Genomic DNA, 19,270 nt, shown 5'->3' with positions numbered 1-19,270 from the left:
CACATTAATAGTTCTAGCGATAGTACTCACCATTTGGCAATAAAATGACTATAATTAATTGAGCAATTTTTGCTCTCTTTACCTTGTACCCGGAATTAGCAAGGACCTTTTTATACATCTTTTTGAAATATAATTCTCACATCGTTTCAGGGATTTTAGTATTCCTTCTAATCTTGCAAAAGAGGAAAATTATGCTTGGAGGTTAAATAAGCTTTGCAAGGATACAGGAGTAGAAAATGGTACATTTCAGACTGAACCAAGATATATGTGACTCCAAATAACACAAGCTCAAATATTGGATCATGAGTGAAGTGAAGTGAAAGTTGCTCAGTTGTGTCTGACTCTTTATGACCCCATGAACTATATATAAGCTGCTAGGCTCCTCTGTCCACAGAATTCTCCAGGCCAGAATGCTGGAGTGGGTAGCCATTCCCTTCTCCAGGGGATCTTCCCAACCCAGGGATCAAACCCAGGCCTCCCACATTGCAAGTGGATTCTTTACTGTCTGAGCCACCAGGGAAGCCGTAGAACCAAAACATTTTCTGTTAAGTAGTCACAGAGAGATCAGCTAGAATTCTCATAGACTTGCCCATTAATATCGTATGTACAAAGAGATTTTTTTTTCCCCTTTGATCTAGATCTTGTGTTCATTGTGCTAGAGCAAAATATACACCTCTTTATCTATTATAATTACTGCCACATTATTTTTCAAAACTCCACCTTGGTTTTCCACTAGCAACTGTCCAGTGATCCCAGGTGTGCATCTGAAATGTTGTCTATTTCAAAATAAATAATGGATTGTTTTGGCAGTTCTTTTGCCATTAGTTCATTATCATAGGTAGACAAACAAGTTTCTACCTTCAAAACACAAATTTACTAGTCATTCTCACCAGGTAGGAAAAGGAGCTACTCCCCTTGTCTTGACATCTCTTTCTAATGTTGTCAAGCAAACCCATAGGAATTGCATTAAACCTAAAGATCATTGGGGAAGGGGGAGAATTAGTGTGTTTACTATGTTGAACCTACCAATACAAGAACATAGTATGTCTCTTCAAATATTTACAACTTTTGATTATTTAAGCAAGTGTTTAAAACACTTTCAGCATACAAGTTCTATACATGTTTGTTAGGTTTGTATGCATTTATCTCATTTTTGAATGATTGGTCATAATATTTTACTATTAAATTTGACTCCATGTATTCACTGCAAGTATATAGAAATAGAGTTGATGTGCGTAGGTTTATTTTGCATCCTGAGACCCTGCTAAACTCAGTTGTTATTTTAGAAATAACTTTAAGTCTTTAAACATTTTATAGAACTATCCATTTTATGAAACCACCTGGCTCTGGAGATTTCTTTTTCTTGAGTTTAAATATAAAGAATTAAAATTTTAAAATAGTTATAGAGGTATTCAGATTATCCAGTTCATCTTGTGAGAATTTTTATATTTATACTTCTTGAGGAGTTGGCTCATTTTGCAGAAGTTATCAAATTTGTGTGTATAAAGTTGTTTGCAGTATCACTTTATTATTTTTTGGTATCTGTAGGGTCTGTGGGTATCTCTTGTCTTCCTGACATTTGTAAATACTATTTTCATTACCAGTCTTGCTAAAAGCTTGTCATTTTTACTGATCTTTTTAAAAAGTCAGTTTTCATTTTATTGATATTTTATATTGTTCTGTTTTCAATATTGCTAATTTCTGCTCATGTCTGAATCTCAATCCTTCCTTCTGCCTGCCTTGAAATTTTTGCTTTTCTTTTTTCAGTTCCTTTAGGTGGGAACTTACTTTATTAATACGAGATTTCTCAGCTTCTCTGCAGTCAACATTTAGTGCTGTTAATGTCTTGCTAAACACTGTTTTAGCTGTATCTCACAAATTTTGACATGTTGTCTTTTCATTTTTATTGGGAGTATAAAACCTCCACTTGGATCTTTGGATTATTTATAAACATTGGTCCGTAAATATTGTTCTCTAAATACTGATTAGATCCTGTTTGTTCATAGCATCGAGTTCTTTTCCATCCTTCTTGAGTTTCTGTTTAGTTGTTTTTAGAGGAATACTGAAATCTCCAGCTATAATTGTGAATATGTTTTTTTCTCATTTTAGTTCAATCAGTTTTTTCTTCTCCTATTTTTCAGCTCCATTGTTGGGTACAACACATTCAGAATTGCCTTGTTTACTTGGTGGAGAATATTTTTATCTTTATGTAATGTTCCTCCTCTGTTCCTGGTAATTTTATTTGTTCTAAAATCTACTTTATCTTATGTTAATACAGACTCTTCTGCTCTGTTTTGATAATATTTGCACATTGTCCCCTTTTCATTTTTCTTTTTTCTTTTTTTTGCATTCAACCCACTTACATTGCTGTAATTGAAGTGAACTTCTCATAAACATTAATTAGTGGGTCATTATCTTATCCATCTAGCAGTTTGATTACAGATCTTCCTCTACTTATGATAGGGTTATTTACTGATTAGTTGAAAATATCGAAACACCAAAAACAATTTTAAAAAAGTTGAAAACGTCAAAAACGTGTTTAATACACCTAACCGACTGAACATCATAGCTTACCCTAAACTAACTTAAATGTTAAATGTTAAGCTGAAGCAGAAACTCTAATAGTTTGGCCACCTGATGTGAAGAACCGACTCATTGGAAAAGACCCTGATGCTGGGAAAGATTGAAGGCAGGAGAAGGGGACGACAGAGGATGAGATGGTTGGATGGCATCACCAGCTCAACGGACATGAGTTTCAGCAAGCTCTGGGAGTTGGTGATGGACAGGGAGGCCTGGTGTGCTATAGTCCATTGGGTAGCAAAGAGTTGGACATGACTGAACGACTGAGCTGAACTTAAATGTGACAGTTATATTAGCCCACAGTTGTGTAAAATCATCTAACATACAACCAGTTTTATACCAATTGTTTAATATCTCTTGTAATATATTGAGCCCTGTACTGAATGTGGAAACAGAATGGTTTTATGGGTGCAGAATGGTTGTAAATGTATTGACTGTTTATCCTTAAGATAGTGTGGCTGACTGGGAGCTGGAGCTCACTGCCACTGCCCAGCATTTTGAGAGAGTATCATACTGCATATTGATGACCCAGAAAAAGATCAAAATTCAATACACAATTTCTATGAATGTATATCAATTTTGCACCATTGTAAAAGTCAAAAAATCATAATCTGAACCATCATTAAATGGTAGGGACTATCTCTACTGTGGTAAACATTTACATTTATTGTAGTTGTTAGTTGAGGTTTAAATCTGCCATTTTATCATTGTTTTCTACTTATTCTTTCTATATTTTATATGTATTTTTTCTTTTCTCTGCCTCCTATGAGTTACTAGAATGTTTTGTAGAATATTTATTTATAGTGCTCTTGGGTGTCTGTTTGTATATTTTTTAAATTTAATTTATTTCTTTTAATTGGAGGCTAATTACTTTACAATATTGTATTGGTTTTGCCACACATCAATATGAATCCACCATGGGTACACACATGTTCCCAATCCTGAGCCCCCCACCCACCTCCCTCCCCATACCATCCCTCTGGGTCATCCAGTTCTAATGAGGTGGATGAAACTGGAGCTGATTATACAGAGTAAAGTAAGCCAGAAAGAAAAACACCAATACAGTATACTAAAGCATATATATGGAATTTAGAAAGATGGTAACTATAACCCTGTATGCAAGACAGCAAAAGAGACACAGATGTAGAGAACAGTCTTTTAGACTCTGTGGGAGAGGGAGAGGGTGGGATGATTTGGGAGAATGGCATTGAAACATGTATAATATCATATAAGAAACAAATCGCCAGTCTAGGTTTGATGCAGGATACAAGATGCTTGGGGCTGGTGTATAATTTTTTAAATCGCCTGTTCTTCAGCAAACTTTTTTAAATATTTAAGGAAGAAACCATACTAATTTAATGCAAACGTCTAAAGAAAAGACACTTCAAATACTTTTATGAAACCTATATAGTCTTTATGTCAAAAACTGGCAAAGACCCTAAACAAAAAGAAATTTATAGACTCGTCATTCTTATAAACATAGATGTCAAACTTTAAGATAATATTAGCAAATTAAATCAGGTGCTTTATAAAAAGCAAAATGCATCAATGTCATATGGAGCCTATTCCAGGAATGAAGGTTGCTTTAACAATGTAATTCACTATATTAACTGAAAGAAGGAAAAAAGTCATATGACCATCTTGATTAAATTATAAAATATCAATCGACAGAATTCAACACTTGCATTTAATTTTTAACTCTATTAAAAACTAAAACAAAGAGTGATTTTTTTTTTCAGTCTAAGGAAGGATAGCTACCCCACTGCACATATCAGACTCAATGGGGAAATACCGTAAAATTTCCCCATGATATCTAGAGTACTTGAGATGTTAGAAAGTGAAGTCGCTCAGTCGTGTCTGACTCTTTGTTACCCCATGGACTGTAGCCCACCAGGCTCCTCCATCCATGGAATTTTCTAGGCAAGAGTACTAGAGTGGGTTGCCATTTCCTTCTCCAGGGGATCTTCCCGACCTAGGGATTGAACCCAAGTATCCTGCATTGCAGGTAGATGCTTTACCGTGTGAGCCACCAGGGAATCATTTGACAATAAAAAATGCAAAAAAAAAAAAAAAGATACAAGGATGTGGCAAAGGAATTAAAATTATCATTACCTTGATTGTAAAAATAATAGGTAATTTTATAGATTAATAACTACCAATATATCTGGATACATAAAACCAATTATATTCTGCTTTACCAGAAACAAATCAAAATCAAAGTCAAGATGATGGTACCATTCACAATAATAACCAAGAATAGCGGGTATCTAGTATTGAATACACCAAAAATATAAATAAGGCTTCTATACTGAAAACTGGAACACATTATTGGGAAAAATCAAGGGTCTTATATAAATGATGAGAATACACATTTGGAGATTGTAAGAGTAAGTATTTAAAGCCCTATACCTCCCTCATCCGACTTCACTGCCTATAAATTTACATTTTTCTAGATGCTTCATGTAAATGGAATTATGTGACATATAGATTTTTGCGTCTGGCTTATTTCACTTAGTACAGTATTCTTTAAGCTCGTTCATTTTGTAACATGTATCATCATTTGTTCCAAATATTGTCATTTCACATAATTTATTCTCCTTCACTGCTGATTTATTCCATCGAATGAATGTGGCACATTTTGCTTATCCACTCACTAACTGATGGATATTTGGATTGTTTTCAGTTTCGATGATTATGAGTAATATGGCTATGAATTTTTGCATACATCTATCTGTGAGGACATATATTTTCATATCTCTTGATGATATTCCAAGGAGAAGAACTGCTCAATCATATGGTAAATATAACTTTTAACTTTTCAAGAAACTGTCAAAGTGTCTTTCAAAATAGTTGCAATATTATACATTCTCAGCAGCTACTCATCAGAAATTATAAAGACTTTGCTGCTTCAAATGGAATTATGACAATGAAAGTAATGGAAATAATAATAACCATTATTTTATTAATTTTTTCTTTGTCATTTTTCTTTTTTTTTCTTTGCTTTCTCAATTTTTATTTATCAGGGAACCATTTTGTTGAAAGAAATGAGCTTGGAATATATATTACCAACAACTTGAAGCTCTCTGTACTAAACTAAACCTCAGTTGGTCAGCGGTATAATCTGGACTTTCTATTACTGGTGTTTATAATGAATAATGAATCAGTGCAAAAGAAAATACATCTTACTATAGATATATAGTAAGTTTTAGCATCTCGTAAAGCTAATCATGCTTCCCAGGTGGCTCTGTAGTAAAAAAAAATCCACCTGCCAATGCAAGAGATGTGGACTTGATCCCTGGGTAGGGAAGAACCCTGGAAGAGGAAATGGCAACCCACTCGAGTATTCTTACCTGGGAGATCTCATGGACAGAGGAGCCTGGCAGGCTACTGTCCCATGAGGTTGCAAAACAGTCAGACACGACTTAGCAACTAAACAACAACAACAAAGCTAGTCACTTCTCATTATGTGTCTTTTTTCAAAAATTTCTCTGGGAAATACATCTTTCTTCATAAAGATTTAGTTCAGTTCAGTTCAGTTGCTCAGTCATGTCCGACACTTTGTGACCCCATGGACTGCAGCACGCCAGGCCTCCCTGTTCATCACCAACTCACAGAATTCATCCAAACTCGTGTCCATTGAATCAATGATGCCATCCAACCATCTCATCCTCTGTTGTCCCCTTCTCCTCCTGCCTTTAATCTTTCTCCGCATCAGCGCCTTTTCAAATGAGTCAGTTCTTCGAATCAGGTAGCCAGAGTATTGGAGTTTCAGCTTCAACATCAGTCCTCCCAATGAACACTCAGGACTGATCTCCTTTAGGATGGACTGGTTGGATCTCCTCACAGTCCAAGGGACTCTCAAAAGTCTTCTCCAATACCACAGCTCAAAAGCATCAATTCTTTGGCACTCAGCTTTCTTTATAGTCCAACTCTCACATCCATACATGACAACTGGAAAAACCATAGACTGGACTAGACGGATCTTTGTTGGCAAAGTACTGTCTCTGCTTTTTAATATGCTGTCTAGGTTGGTCATAACTTTCCTTCCAAGGAGCAAGGGCCTTTTAATTTCATGGCTGCAGTGATTTTCAGTTCAGTTCGGTTCAGTCGCTCAGTCGTGTCCAACTCTTTGCAACCCTGTGAACTGCATCAGGCCAGGCCTCCCTGTCTATCATCAATTCCTGGAGTTCACTCAGACTCACGTCCATCAAGTCAGTGATGCCATCCAGCCATCTCATCCTCTGTTGTCCCCTTCTCCTCCTGCCCCCAGTCCCTCCCAGTTGACTCTTTTCCAACGAGTCAACTCTTCATATGAGGTGGCCAAAGTACTGGAATTTCAGCGTTAGCATCATTCCTTCCAAAGAACACCCAAGACTGATCTCCTTTAGAATGGACTGGTTGGATCTCCTTGCAGTCCAAGGGACGCTCAAAAGTCTTCTCCAACACCACAGTTCAAAAGCATCAATTCTTCGGCATTCAGCTTTCTTCACAGTCCATCTCTCACATCCATATATGACCACTGGAAAAACCATAGCCTTGACTAGACAGACCTTTGTTGGCAAAGCAATGTCTCTGCTGTTGAATATGCTATCTAGTTTGGTCATAATTTTCCTCCAAGGAGTAAGTGTCTTTTAATTTCATGGCTGCAGTCACCATCTGCAGTGATTTTGGAGCCCAAGAAAATAAAGTCTGACACTGTTTCCCCATCTATTCCCCATGAAGTGATGGGACCGGATGTCATGATCTTCATTTTCTGAATGTTGAGCTTTAAGCCAACTTTTTCACTCTCCTCTTTCACTTTCATCAAGAGGCTCTTTAGTTCTTCTTCACTTTCTGCTATAAGGGTGGTGTCATCTGCATATCTGAGGTAATTGATGTTTCTCCCGGCAATCTTGATTCCAGCCTGTGCTTTATCCAGCCCAGTGTTTCTCATGATGTAGTCTGCAAATAAGTTAAATAAGCAGGGTTAGGGTTAGGGTCAGTATATTAAGTTCTAAAACAAACAAATAATAACCCTTTTGCTTTTGAAGTTAGGGGTTTGAGTATGGCTGGAATTTAATGCTGAGTGTTAAAAAAAAAACTTTGAATTGATGTGGTCTATCAAGAATCTATCATGTTAAATAAATTAAAATGAAAATTAGAAAAAAGAATCTATCATCTTTCATGAGGAAAGAATTAAAAATACACTCTAAAAAGACCAGATACTAGAGTTTTCTTACCCTAAAATAATTTTCCCCTACCCCATCTACCATTCTTTTCTTTCTAGCACAAGTGGCTTTGCTCCTGCTCTTCCCATAGGTATCAGGGGAGATAGGGTCACATGACAAATGGTAAAGCACAGTTTGTCTGAGCTGCCATTGTGATCCAGGGTCCTCCCAGTACATGAGGAAGTGGGTCTACTGGGAACACTCTAGGAAAAGCTCAGTTGCTCCCTTTAAAAGCACAGGAGAAGATGCAATTCTCTTTTCCAGCTTTAAGATTGTTGGTGATAAATTAACCATCTCTGGAGATTCCTTACCTCAACTCTGTTATGTGAGATAATAAAGAAAAATAAAGTCGATTGGATTTTCTTTTGCTAGTGGCAAAAATCATCTTAAGTGATATGTTCATATCATATACTTTAATTCTACCTTATAATTTCATAGCAAAGGTATTAAATAAAATAACATCTCATTTCTTCTCAGAGAACAATGTGAGAATAAAGTTGTAACCTCAAGATGAAACAGAGTTTATCTTAACTGAATGTATATTGGAGATGTTATTATCAGCTTATCAAACTCTTACAGAATGATATACTATTTCACATAAAAACTGTATAATTAATATGTGCATAAAATAACCTTTGAATTTGCTTGAAAATAAAATAACAGTTATCCCTGACTGTGGAGAAATTGCTTTAAATGTCTATTTAAATGACATTTAAATGAACTACTCAATCTATTATCTAGTATATAGATTTGATTTACATTTGGAAATGACTCCTTAGATGGAATACAATAGCAGAACTTAACCATCTTCTCTGTTCATTTCCCACCATTCAACATCAGAGTAATCCAAGTTTATGCCCTGATAACTAATGCTGAAGAAGCTGAAGTTGAATGATCCTATGAAGACATACAAAACCTTCTAGAATTAACACCCTAAAAAGATGTCCTTTTCATTATAGGGGACTGGAATGCAAAAGTAGGAAGTCAAGAAACACCAGGAGTAACAGGCAAATTTGGCCTTGGAGCACAGAATGAAGCAGGGCAAAGGCTAATAGAGTTTTACCGAGAGAACACAATGGTCATAGCAAACACCCTCTTCTGACAGCACAAAAGAAGACTCTACACATGGACATCACTAGACAGTCAATACTGAAATCAGATTGATTATATTCTTTGCAGCCAAAGATGGAGAAGTTCCATACAGTCAGCAAAAACAAGATTGGGAGCTGACTGTGGCTCAGATCATGAACTTCTTATTGACAAATTCAGACTTAAATTGAAGAAAGCAGGGAAAACCAATAGATCATTCAGGTATGACCTCAATCAAATCCCTTATGATTATACAGTAGAAGTGAGAAATAGAATTAAGGGCTTAGATCCGATAGATAGAGTGCCTGATGAACTATGGAATGAGGTTCGTGACATTGTACAGGAGACAGGGATCAAGACCATTCCCATGGAAAAGAAATGCAAAAAAGCAAAATGGCTGCCTGGGGAGGCCTTACAAATAGCTGTGCAAAGAAGAGAAGCGAAAAGCAAAGGAGAAATGAAAAGATATAAGCATCTGAATGCAGAGTTTCAAAGAACAGCAAGGAGAGATAAGAAAGCCTTCCTCAGTAATCAGTGCAAAGAAATAGAGGAAAACAATAGAATGGGAAAGGCTAGAGATCTCTTCAGGAAAATTAGAGATACCAAGGGAACATTTCATGCAAAGATGGGCTCGATAAAGGACAGAAATGGTCTGGACCTAACAGAAGCAGAAAATATTAAGAAGAGGTGGCAAGAATACACAGATGATCTATACAAAAAATATCTTCATGACCCAGATAATCACGATGGTGTGATCACTCAGCTAGAGCCAGACATCCTTGAAAGCAAAGTCAAGTAGGCTTTAGGAACATCACTACGAACAAAGCCAGTGGAGGTGATGGAATTCCAGTGGAGCCATTTCAAATCCTAAAAGATGATGCTGTGAAAGTGTTGCATTCAATATGCCAGCAAATATGGAAAGCTCAACAGTGGCCATAGGACTGGAAAAAGGTCAGTTTTCATTCCAATCCCAGAGAAAGGCAATGCCAAAAATGTTCAAACTACTGCACAATTGCACTCATCTCACGCACTTGTAAAGTAATGTTCAAAATTCTCCAATCTAGGCTTCAACAGTACATGAACCGTGAACTTCCAGATGTTCAAGCTGGATTTAGAAAAGGCAGAGGAACCAGAGATCAAATTGCCAACATCCACTGGATCTTGAAAAAGCAAGAGAGTTCCAGAAAAACATCTATTTCTGCTTATTGACTATGCCAAAGCCTTTGACTGTGTGAATCACAACAAACTGTGGAAAATTCTTCAAGAGATGGGAATACCAGATCACCTGAACTGCCTTCTCAGAAATCCGTATGTAGGTCAAGAAGCAACAATTAGAAATGGACATGGAACAACAGGCTGGTTCCAAATCGGGAAAGGAGTATGTCAGTGCTGTATATTGTCACCCTGATTATTTAACTTATATGCAGAGTACATCATGAGAAACACTGGGCTGGATGAAGCACAAACTGGAATCAAGATTGCCAGGAGAAATATCAATAACCACAGATATGCAGATGACACCACTCTTACAGCAGAAAGCAAAGAAGAACCAAAGAGCCTCTTGATAAAAGTGACAGCGGACAGTGAAAAAGTTAACTTAAAACTCAACATTCAGAAAACTAACATCATGGCATCCGGTCCCATCACTTTATGGCATATAGATGGGGAAACAGTGTCAGACTTTATTTTCTTGGGCTCCAAAATCACTGCAGATGGTGACTGCAACCATGAAATTAAAAGATGCTTGCTCCTTGGAAGAAAAGCTATGACCAACCTAGACAGCATATTAAAAAGCAGAGACATTGCTTTGCCAACAAAGGTCTGTCTAGTCAAAGCTATGGTTTTTCCAGTAGTCATGTATGGATGTGAGAGTTGGACTACAACGAAAGCTGAGCACTGAAGTTTGATGCTTTTGAACTGTGGTGTTGAAGACTCTTGAGAGTTCCTTGGACTGCAAGGAGATCCAACCAGTCTATGCTAATGGAAATCAGTCCTGAATATTCATTGGAAGGATTGATGTTGAAGCTGAAACTCCAATCCTTTGGCCACCTGATGGGAAGAACTGACTCATTGGAAAAGATCCTAATGCTGGGAAAGATTGAAGGCCAGAGGAGAAGGGGACAACAGAGGATGAGAAGGCTGGATGGCATCACCCGCTCAATGAATAAGAGTTTGAGTAAACTCCGCAAGTTGGTGATGGACAGGGAAGCCTGGTGTGCTGCAGTCCATGGGGTCCCAAAGTGTCGGACATGACTGAGCGACTTAAATGAACTGAACTGAACTGAATCATCTTCTCAAACAATTCCCTGGTAGCTCAGACAATAAAGAATCTGCCTACAATACAGGAGACCCAGGTGTGATCCCTAGGTCAGGAAGATCCACTGGAAAAGGGAAAGGCAACCCACTCCAGTATTCTCGCCTGGAGACTTCCAGGGACAGACCATGGGGTCACAAAGAGTTGGCCACAACTGAGTGACTAACACTTTCACTTTAACCAATTAAGTTATCTTTCTCTGAAATCTATCCAACTCCTTAATATTATTAAAATATATGGAATTTAGAACTATATACTGACTTACAATTATAGTTTCACAATGATTTATGTGGTTAAGAATCAGCCTGCAAGCCAGGAGGCGTGGCTATCCCTAGGTCAGGAAGATCCCCTGGAGAAGGAAATGGCAACCTACTCCAGTATTCTTGCCTGGAGAATTCCAGGGACAGAGGAGCCTGGCAGGCTACAGTCCATGGGGTTGCAAAGAGACACGACACTTTCTGCATTCCACAGCATAAATGAATGTCTGTGTTTGTCTTTGAGAACACAAAGATGTAGGAGACCACAATGAAATGGGTTCATTAAGGACTTTCTCTTAGCTCAGGAAAACATACCTAATGGCAGAATGTAGAAAACTCAAGTTAAAACAGGACACAAAGCAAAGAACCTTTCAAATGTAACCAAACTACAGGAAGATAAATAAAAACATCATTAGATTGCAATGGACTCTTTCTTTACATTTTTCCTTTTACATTTTACTCCCTGATACTATGTGAAGCAGAAGATTTTCACTCCATATTTATTTGATAAAGGCATTATAAAGCAATGTTGGCAGAAGAAGAGTTCAGATACACAGAAGGCAGTAAAAGCTGAAAACAAAAAGCAGCTAGGAAAAATGAAGATATGGTGTTGCCTTCAATTTAAGAACTTCCAGGTTAAGATTGGGGACTGAAGAAGCCATCAAGGAGAACATTTTCAACAGGGTCACTGGACTAAGAGCAAACCAGATCCCAAGAAAGCACTCTCTGAAGAAGAGTAAGAGCTAATCTAGAAACCTTTCCATGATGCAAAGAAGCTGGTAGGGAGTTTCTGCTTGAGCGTTACCATCTTCACTTCAGCTTAGGAGTCCTGCAAAAGACAGTGGAGAGGGTTGTTTCCAGATCTAACTCAGCAAGCAGGCTTTGTCTGCGTGTGTGTGTGCACGCGTGCTCTTTCAGGGCATCATGTTAAAGCATTATATTGAGAAGGAGAGCAAATTCTTATGTCTTCCTGAGCCAAAGCTACCTTAGAGCACAGTCCTTCCTGTTTAGTGGAGAGAAGAAGCTTTAATATCAACTGCCTGATCAAAATCTTTTCCATTATTTGATTCAATATGATTATTCAATTATTTGAATTATTCAATTTATTATTATTCAATTATTTGATTCAATCTGATTCAAAATCTTTTCCATTATTTCTCTTTCCAGTCTTGTTACCCCTACCATCTGTTATGGAGAGAGTAAATATTAGTTTAAAAGAGAATTAAAGAGCATTACCTGCTGGCTGAAGTCCAGAGTGTTTGGGGAAAGAGAAGGGAAGAAATATACTTATAATAAATGGAAGAAAGTCAGTCTCTAAAACACAGTATCCCCAGGCCCAGATCAGTCTTCTAAGATTTCTCAAATACCACAGCCCACATCACATGAGGCCAGCCTGCAAGGCCAGACAGGAGAGCAGGCATCAAGAGCATGAAGCTTTCCTCTCACAAATGGAATGTAATTTCATCAGCCTTGGTGTCCATTTGTCCCAGAGTCTCCACCCTAAATCACCATGCATGCTAACCTTTTTCTTATCTCTAAATGCCATAATCTCTTATGTTTCAAACATAAGTTTCTAAGTTTCCAAGGCCTATTGAATCCTAGACTTTCAGGAAATTGAGGTCAATAGGGGCTTCCCAGGTAGGTCTAGTGGTAAAGAACCTGCCTGCCAATGCAGGAGACATAAGAGAAGTGGGTTCGATCCTTGGGTGGGGAAAATCCCCTACATGAGGGCATGGCGACCCACTCCAGTATTCTTGCCTGGAGAATCCTATGAACAGAGGAGCCTGGCAGGCTACAGTCCATGGGATCACAGGGTTGAATATGACTGAAGTGATTTATCAGGCATGCACGCAAGGGAAGGAAAGGCTTTAGATGAGTTCATTGATATACAGAGAACTAACTGAGCAAAGCCATATTTCTTCACTCAAAAGTGAGTATCAGCTGCCAACAGGTTCCTTACCTTTCTGATTCCCAAAGTAGATGAACAACCTGATTCCAAGGAAGAGCAGACCCAGAACAAAGTCCCTGACTCCACTCATCATCTTGCTCTGAGCAGAGTCAGATCATGCCCCTAGAAAAGAAGTCAGTTTCAGTGATCTTTATCCCAATCCAACTTCCCTAAGCTTTGAGGATGGGAGAAGAAGGTTGCCTGGAAGAATTAGAATACCTGGTCATTACAAAAAAAGGGATTAAAAATCATACCGAGTAGCTACGAGATTAAGGCATCGAACTTATTTAAACATCACAACCCTGACATAAAGCTATGACTTCTCCATCTCATGGTTGTGGGGCCTGAGACTCAAAGATGCTAAGTAGCTTGTCTAGTATGACAGAGCTAATAAAAGGCAGCGCTGAGACTGGACTCCTCTCATATTAAGAAGGTCCCTACATTGTAGAGGATGTGCTCCTTCTCAAATAACAGTGAACCCAGAGCGACAGCATTAGATGTACAAGTCCAGCCCAACAAAGGGGACTGATGAACTGTGATATCATGGAGACTCAGAGCAGGGACACCTCTTCTCTGCCTGCCAGGAAGAACTGTCTCACCAGCAGGTATAGGTATTGATAGAAACTATCAAAGCATATCTGTAAACTATCAGAAGATTTCTATCACAGGATATCATGGCTACTCCCCAACAATTTGTGCTAAGAAAGAAAGAGCATGAAGCAAATAAAAAATATGGTGTGGAGCTAGGAGAAACCTGACACTCAGAGGTAAGCAAGCCCCATCCTTGGTAGGTGAGGAAATTATGAGATCGGAAAGCTTCTCACTCCATTCCACTGTGAGAGGGCTCGTCCGGCTGGGGTGATCCACTTAGCAGGTGTAGACCTCTCCACTCTGAGGAACTGTTTCAAGCATCACCACGGTCTGGAAGGGCCAGTTTCCATTCTGGATCAGGCCTGTGGAGATCACCCCAGCCTCCTCTTCATGGCCATTCCAGAACCACCTGACTTCAACGTGTCCTGGGTAGAAACCATTCACAGAACAGACCAGGAGGTTGTGGTGCTGCAGGGGCTGGGTCTTTGCAGAATACACAGTCACTGTAGGCTCCACTAGGAGGGAAAAAGCAGCGGGACTAAGTGAAGGAGACAGTAAGTCTCCCTGACTGGCTGCCTTTCTTCATTTAGTCTGCTGTTCCAGACTGCAGCCTTGGACAGGCCCCTCTAGAACCGGCCATGTGGCTAAATAGCAGTTAGTGCCATGAGCCTTGTCTTTAATACTTACGGCGTGAACATGTTAGATTTGAGAGATGTGGAGGAAATTTGTGGGTTTCTTTATCCAATGAACAATTTATTCATTATTCAATGGAAGTGTTTACAATTTTTCCAATGCAATTGTGTATTCATGAATAGCACAACTTCTGTAACCATGCTGCCTGGGTTCAGTTCCGAGCTCTCTCTCCTACTGATGGATCCTAGTATAATATGCACGTTCTCTGTGCCTCAGCTTTATGACCAAGCAAGGAGGATAATAATACGAAGTGATCTCTGAAGGTTATCTGAGGATGATTGCACCTAAATTATGTTAAGCCACAACTGGAATTTAGCCTTCAATATGTGTTAGCTACATATTATTTTTGTTTCATTAGAGAGAAAATATGGTTCAAAGTAATGTGGATAAGTTAGGAAAGAGTAGCGGGGTAAGTGTAGAGATAGAATATGAAATCCTGGGAAACCTGTGTCCAGGCACTCACATTTTAGAACACCTCAGTTTGGGGCAGGGTTTGGAATTCACTGATACATGCCCTTAATGCCTCATTCTTAACTCCATCAGCCATAATAAACACAGTTTAAAACAAACAAACAAACAAACAAACAAAAAAAAAACAGAAGAAAGAGAAACCTGGGGAAAAACATTTTTACAATTGCACAAAATAGTAGATTTAAGATCAGTGGTAAACCATTACTCAGAGAAGGCAATGGCACCCACTCCAGTACTCTTGCCTGAAAAATCCCATGGACAGAGGAGCCTGGTAGGCTGCAGTCCACGGGGTCGCTAAGAGTTGGGCACGACTGAACGACTTCACCTTCACTTTTCACTTTCACGCATTGGAGAAGGAAATGGCAACCCACTCCAGTGTTCTTGCCTGGAGAATCACAGGGACGGGGGAGCCTGGTGGGCTGCCGTCTATGGAGTCGCACAGAGTCGGACATGACTGAAGAGACTTAGCAGCAGTAGCAGCAAACCATTACTAACATTTTCTCAGTCTATTACATTAAATTAAAATATTTAAATTTCTAAAATGGAAAAATAACTGAATCAAAATATAAACCACAAACTGGTGAAAATAATCAATGTGTTAATCTTAACACATAGAGAACCCATAAAATCACAGAGGAAAATACTAGGACCATAGAGATAAGAGAGAATAGATAATTCTTGAGGCACTAATAACAATTAGCTAATAAATATGTGAGAAATGTTCAAGAACTTTGGAAACAAAAAAATTTTAATTAAAAATTTTAAAAAGTAAATTTTAAACTAAGTATTTGGCAATAATGAAAGAAATATCTAACAAAAGGAGGGAAATCCTGAAAGATGATGCTGTGAAAGTGCTACACTCATTATGCCAGTAAATTTGGAGAACTCAGCAGTGGCCACAGGACTGGAAAAGGTCAGTTTTCATTCCAATCCCAGAGAAAGGCAATGCCAAAGAATGCTCAAACTACTGCACAATTGCACTCATCTCACACGCTAATAACGTAGTACTCAAAATTCTCCAAGCCAGGCTTCAGCAATACATGAACCATGAACTTCTAGATGTTCAAGTTGGTTTTAGAAAAGGCAGAGGAACCAGAGATCAAATTGCCAACATCTGCTGGATCATCGAAAAAGTAAGAGACTTCCAGAAAAATATATTTCTCCTTTATTGACTATGCCAAAGCCTTTGACTGTGTGGACCACAATAAACTGTGGAAAATTCTGAAAGAGATGGGAATACCAGACCACCTGACCTGCCTCTTGAGAAACCTCTATGCAGGTCAGGAAGCAATAGTTAGAACTGGACATGGAACAACGGACTGGTTCCAAATAGGAAAAGGAGTGTGTCAAGGCTGTATATTGTCACCCTGCTTATTTAACTTATATGCAGAGTACATCATGAGAAACGTTGGGCTGGAGGAACCACAAGCTGGAATCAAGATTGCCAGGAGAAATATCAGGAACCTCAGATATGCAGATGACACCACCCTTATGGCAGAAAGTGAAGAGGAACTAAAAAGCCTCTTGATGAAAGTGAAAGTGGAGAGTGAAAAAGTTGGCTTAAAACTCAACATTCAGAAAACGAAGATCATGGCATCTGGTCCCATCACTTCATGGGAAATAAATGGGGAAACAGTGGAAACAGTGTCAGACTTTATTTTGGGGGGCTCCAAAATCACTGCAGATGGTGATTGCAGCCATGAAATTAAAAGACGCTTATTCCTTGGAAGAAAAGTTATGACCAACCTAGAGAGCATATTCAAAAGCAGAGACATTACTTCGCCAACAAAGGTCTGTCTAGTCAAGGCTATGGTTTTTCCAGTGGTCATGTATGGATGTAGAGTTGGACTGTGAAGAAAGCTGAGCACCAAAGAACTGATGCTTTTGAACTGTGGTGTTGGAGAAGATTCTTGAGAGTCCCTTGGACTGCAAGGAGATACAACCAGCCTATTCTAAAGGACATCAGTCCTGGGTGTTCATTGGAAGCACTGATGCTAACGCTGAAACTGCAATACTTTGGCCGCCTCATACGAAGAGTTAACTCACTGGAAAAGACTCTGATGCTGGGGATTGGGGGCAGGAGGAGAAGGGGACAACAGAGGATGAGATGGCTGGATGGCATCACTGACTCGATGGACATGAGTCTGAGTGAACTCCGGGAGTTGGTGATGGACAGGGAGGCCTGGCGTGCTGCGATTCACAGGGTTGCAAAGAGTCGGAGAGGACTGAGTGACTGAACTGAAAATGTATATTTTACAACTATAAAATAAATAGTATGTAACCACACAAATACTATTGACATTCATTATAAAAATAGTAACGGTGTGTTAAGCGGCAAAGCTATCAATATAATTCAGAAAGCTGGTTTCACAAGCATTTCAACTATGTAAAAGTACATATAAAGAATACCAAAAAAGCAAGAAATTTAGACATAAACAAAGCCTTAGAATAATCAGAAGTGCTTCAGAAGTTCCTCATCTCTCAAGAATTAGTCTGCTAGCTGTTTGTCAATGAAATGTTTCTGCATGCAGACACCTGCACACTTATTTCTGGGGGGTCAGTATTAAGAGGGTGTGTACCTAGAGCAAGTTGTGACTCTTCTCACATGCTCCCAATCCTTGAACATGCCTCACCTCTCCTCCCCCAAACCCTCCCCCCAACCACAGACACCTTGAAGTCCCCTCCCGCCTCTCTAAGCACCCACCAGTGTTGACTCTCCTCCCCCACCTCTTTTCTCCCACAAGGACTATCAGGGGTGCCTGGAGTCTCCCTTCTGCATCCCTCCCCCTTCCCCCCCACACACCCTCCCTCCTGTTCCTCCCAGATTCCAGGGTACTCCCCCCGCCACACACACTGTCTCTTTCCTTTCGCAATAACTGACAAAGTCGCACAGGCAGATGAAAGAAGAGCCCGTGGCAGTTGAGGGGTGCCTGTGGAGCCATGAGCGAGCCCTAGTGGCCCTCCTGCGCTTGGGCAGCCCTCATTGGTGGCCTTCACATCAGTTCCTTCCTGGGAGCCCACCAGGGTGACCGAATCCTGCTGTTCCCACAGCACATTTCATGGTGCAGGGCAAGTCCGAGTGTCATTTCTCCAGGCAACATGCTCTCACAGGAACCCTCCTTAAGCATACTTGCTCGTAATACAACACATTCACTGGGACTCAGTCTCTCTGTCTCTTTGTCGCTCTCTCTCTTTCACACACACACACACACACACACACACACACACTGTCCCCAGTCCCCTGGCCGCCCACCCTCGTGCTCACCTTGCTGCTGCACCATGACGCTCTCACCAACCCAGTAGTTGTGTCTGCAGAACGTGTCCACCACAGCCCATGTCCACTCCACGAAGTCCTTCTGGTGATTCCAACTCTCAGCTAAGAGCCTACCCAGCTCAGTCACTGCCCTGAACTCACCCACGTCGTCGCTGTCAAAATGCACCGATTCCTTCTGGTTATAGAACTATCTGCCAAGAACCGCACCTGCTCAGTCAGGATGGAGAAATGACACTCGGACTTGCCCTGCACCATGAAATGTGCTGTGGGAACAGCAGGATTCAGTCGCCCTGGTGGGCTTCCAGGAAGGAACTGGTGTGACGGCCACGAATGAGGGCTGCCCAAGCGCAGGAGGGCCACTAGGGCTCTCTCATGGCTCCACAGGCACCCCTCAACCACCACGGGCCCTTCTTTCATCTGCCTACAGTGGAGGGAGGCGAAGGTGGGCAGAGGAGACCCCTCTGGTCTCCAAGTGGCTTCAGTGGTTGACTGGAGCCCTTCAAGCCTGAGCTGGCCCAGGATTTTCCCCATCACCACTCTTCCCTGAAGCCCCAACCAGAAAGACACTCGTGACTCCATCCTCTCACCTTTACAAGTTCTTTAGCTCTTCCTCCAGAGCACTTCTTTACTGGTGAGCTTCAGGCCTGTGCTGCCCGCTAGGAATCCAAAGAAGCTTGTGAAGTGAAGTCGCTCAGTCGTGTCCGACTCTTTGCGACCCCGTGGACTGTAGCCCGCCAGGCTCCTCTGTCCATGGGATTCTCCAGGCAAGAATACTGGAGTGGGTTGCCATTTCCTTCTCCAGGGCCAAAGAAGCTTAATATTTAGTAAAAGTGATGGAAAAAATTC

At 40.1% G+C, this 19,270-nt stretch overlaps 1 pseudogene; it reads right to left on the bottom strand.

The window, feature by feature from the left end:
• Positions 1-12,573: 12,573 nt before the first annotated feature.
• On the bottom strand, positions 12,574-18,955 carry LOC138425878 (H-2 class II histocompatibility antigen, E-S beta chain-like; annotated as a pseudogene).
• Between the last annotated feature and the right edge of the window lie 315 nt (positions 18,956-19,270).

Source organism: Ovis canadensis, chromosome 20 (assembly GCF_042477335.2).
Source record: "Ovis canadensis isolate MfBH-ARS-UI-01 breed Bighorn chromosome 20, ARS-UI_OviCan_v2, whole genome shotgun sequence".
Classification (NCBI taxonomy): domain Eukaryota; kingdom Metazoa; phylum Chordata; class Mammalia; order Artiodactyla; family Bovidae; genus Ovis; species Ovis canadensis.
Note: the sequence above shows the minus strand (reverse complement) of the source record. Positions and strands in the feature narration are given on the sequence as shown.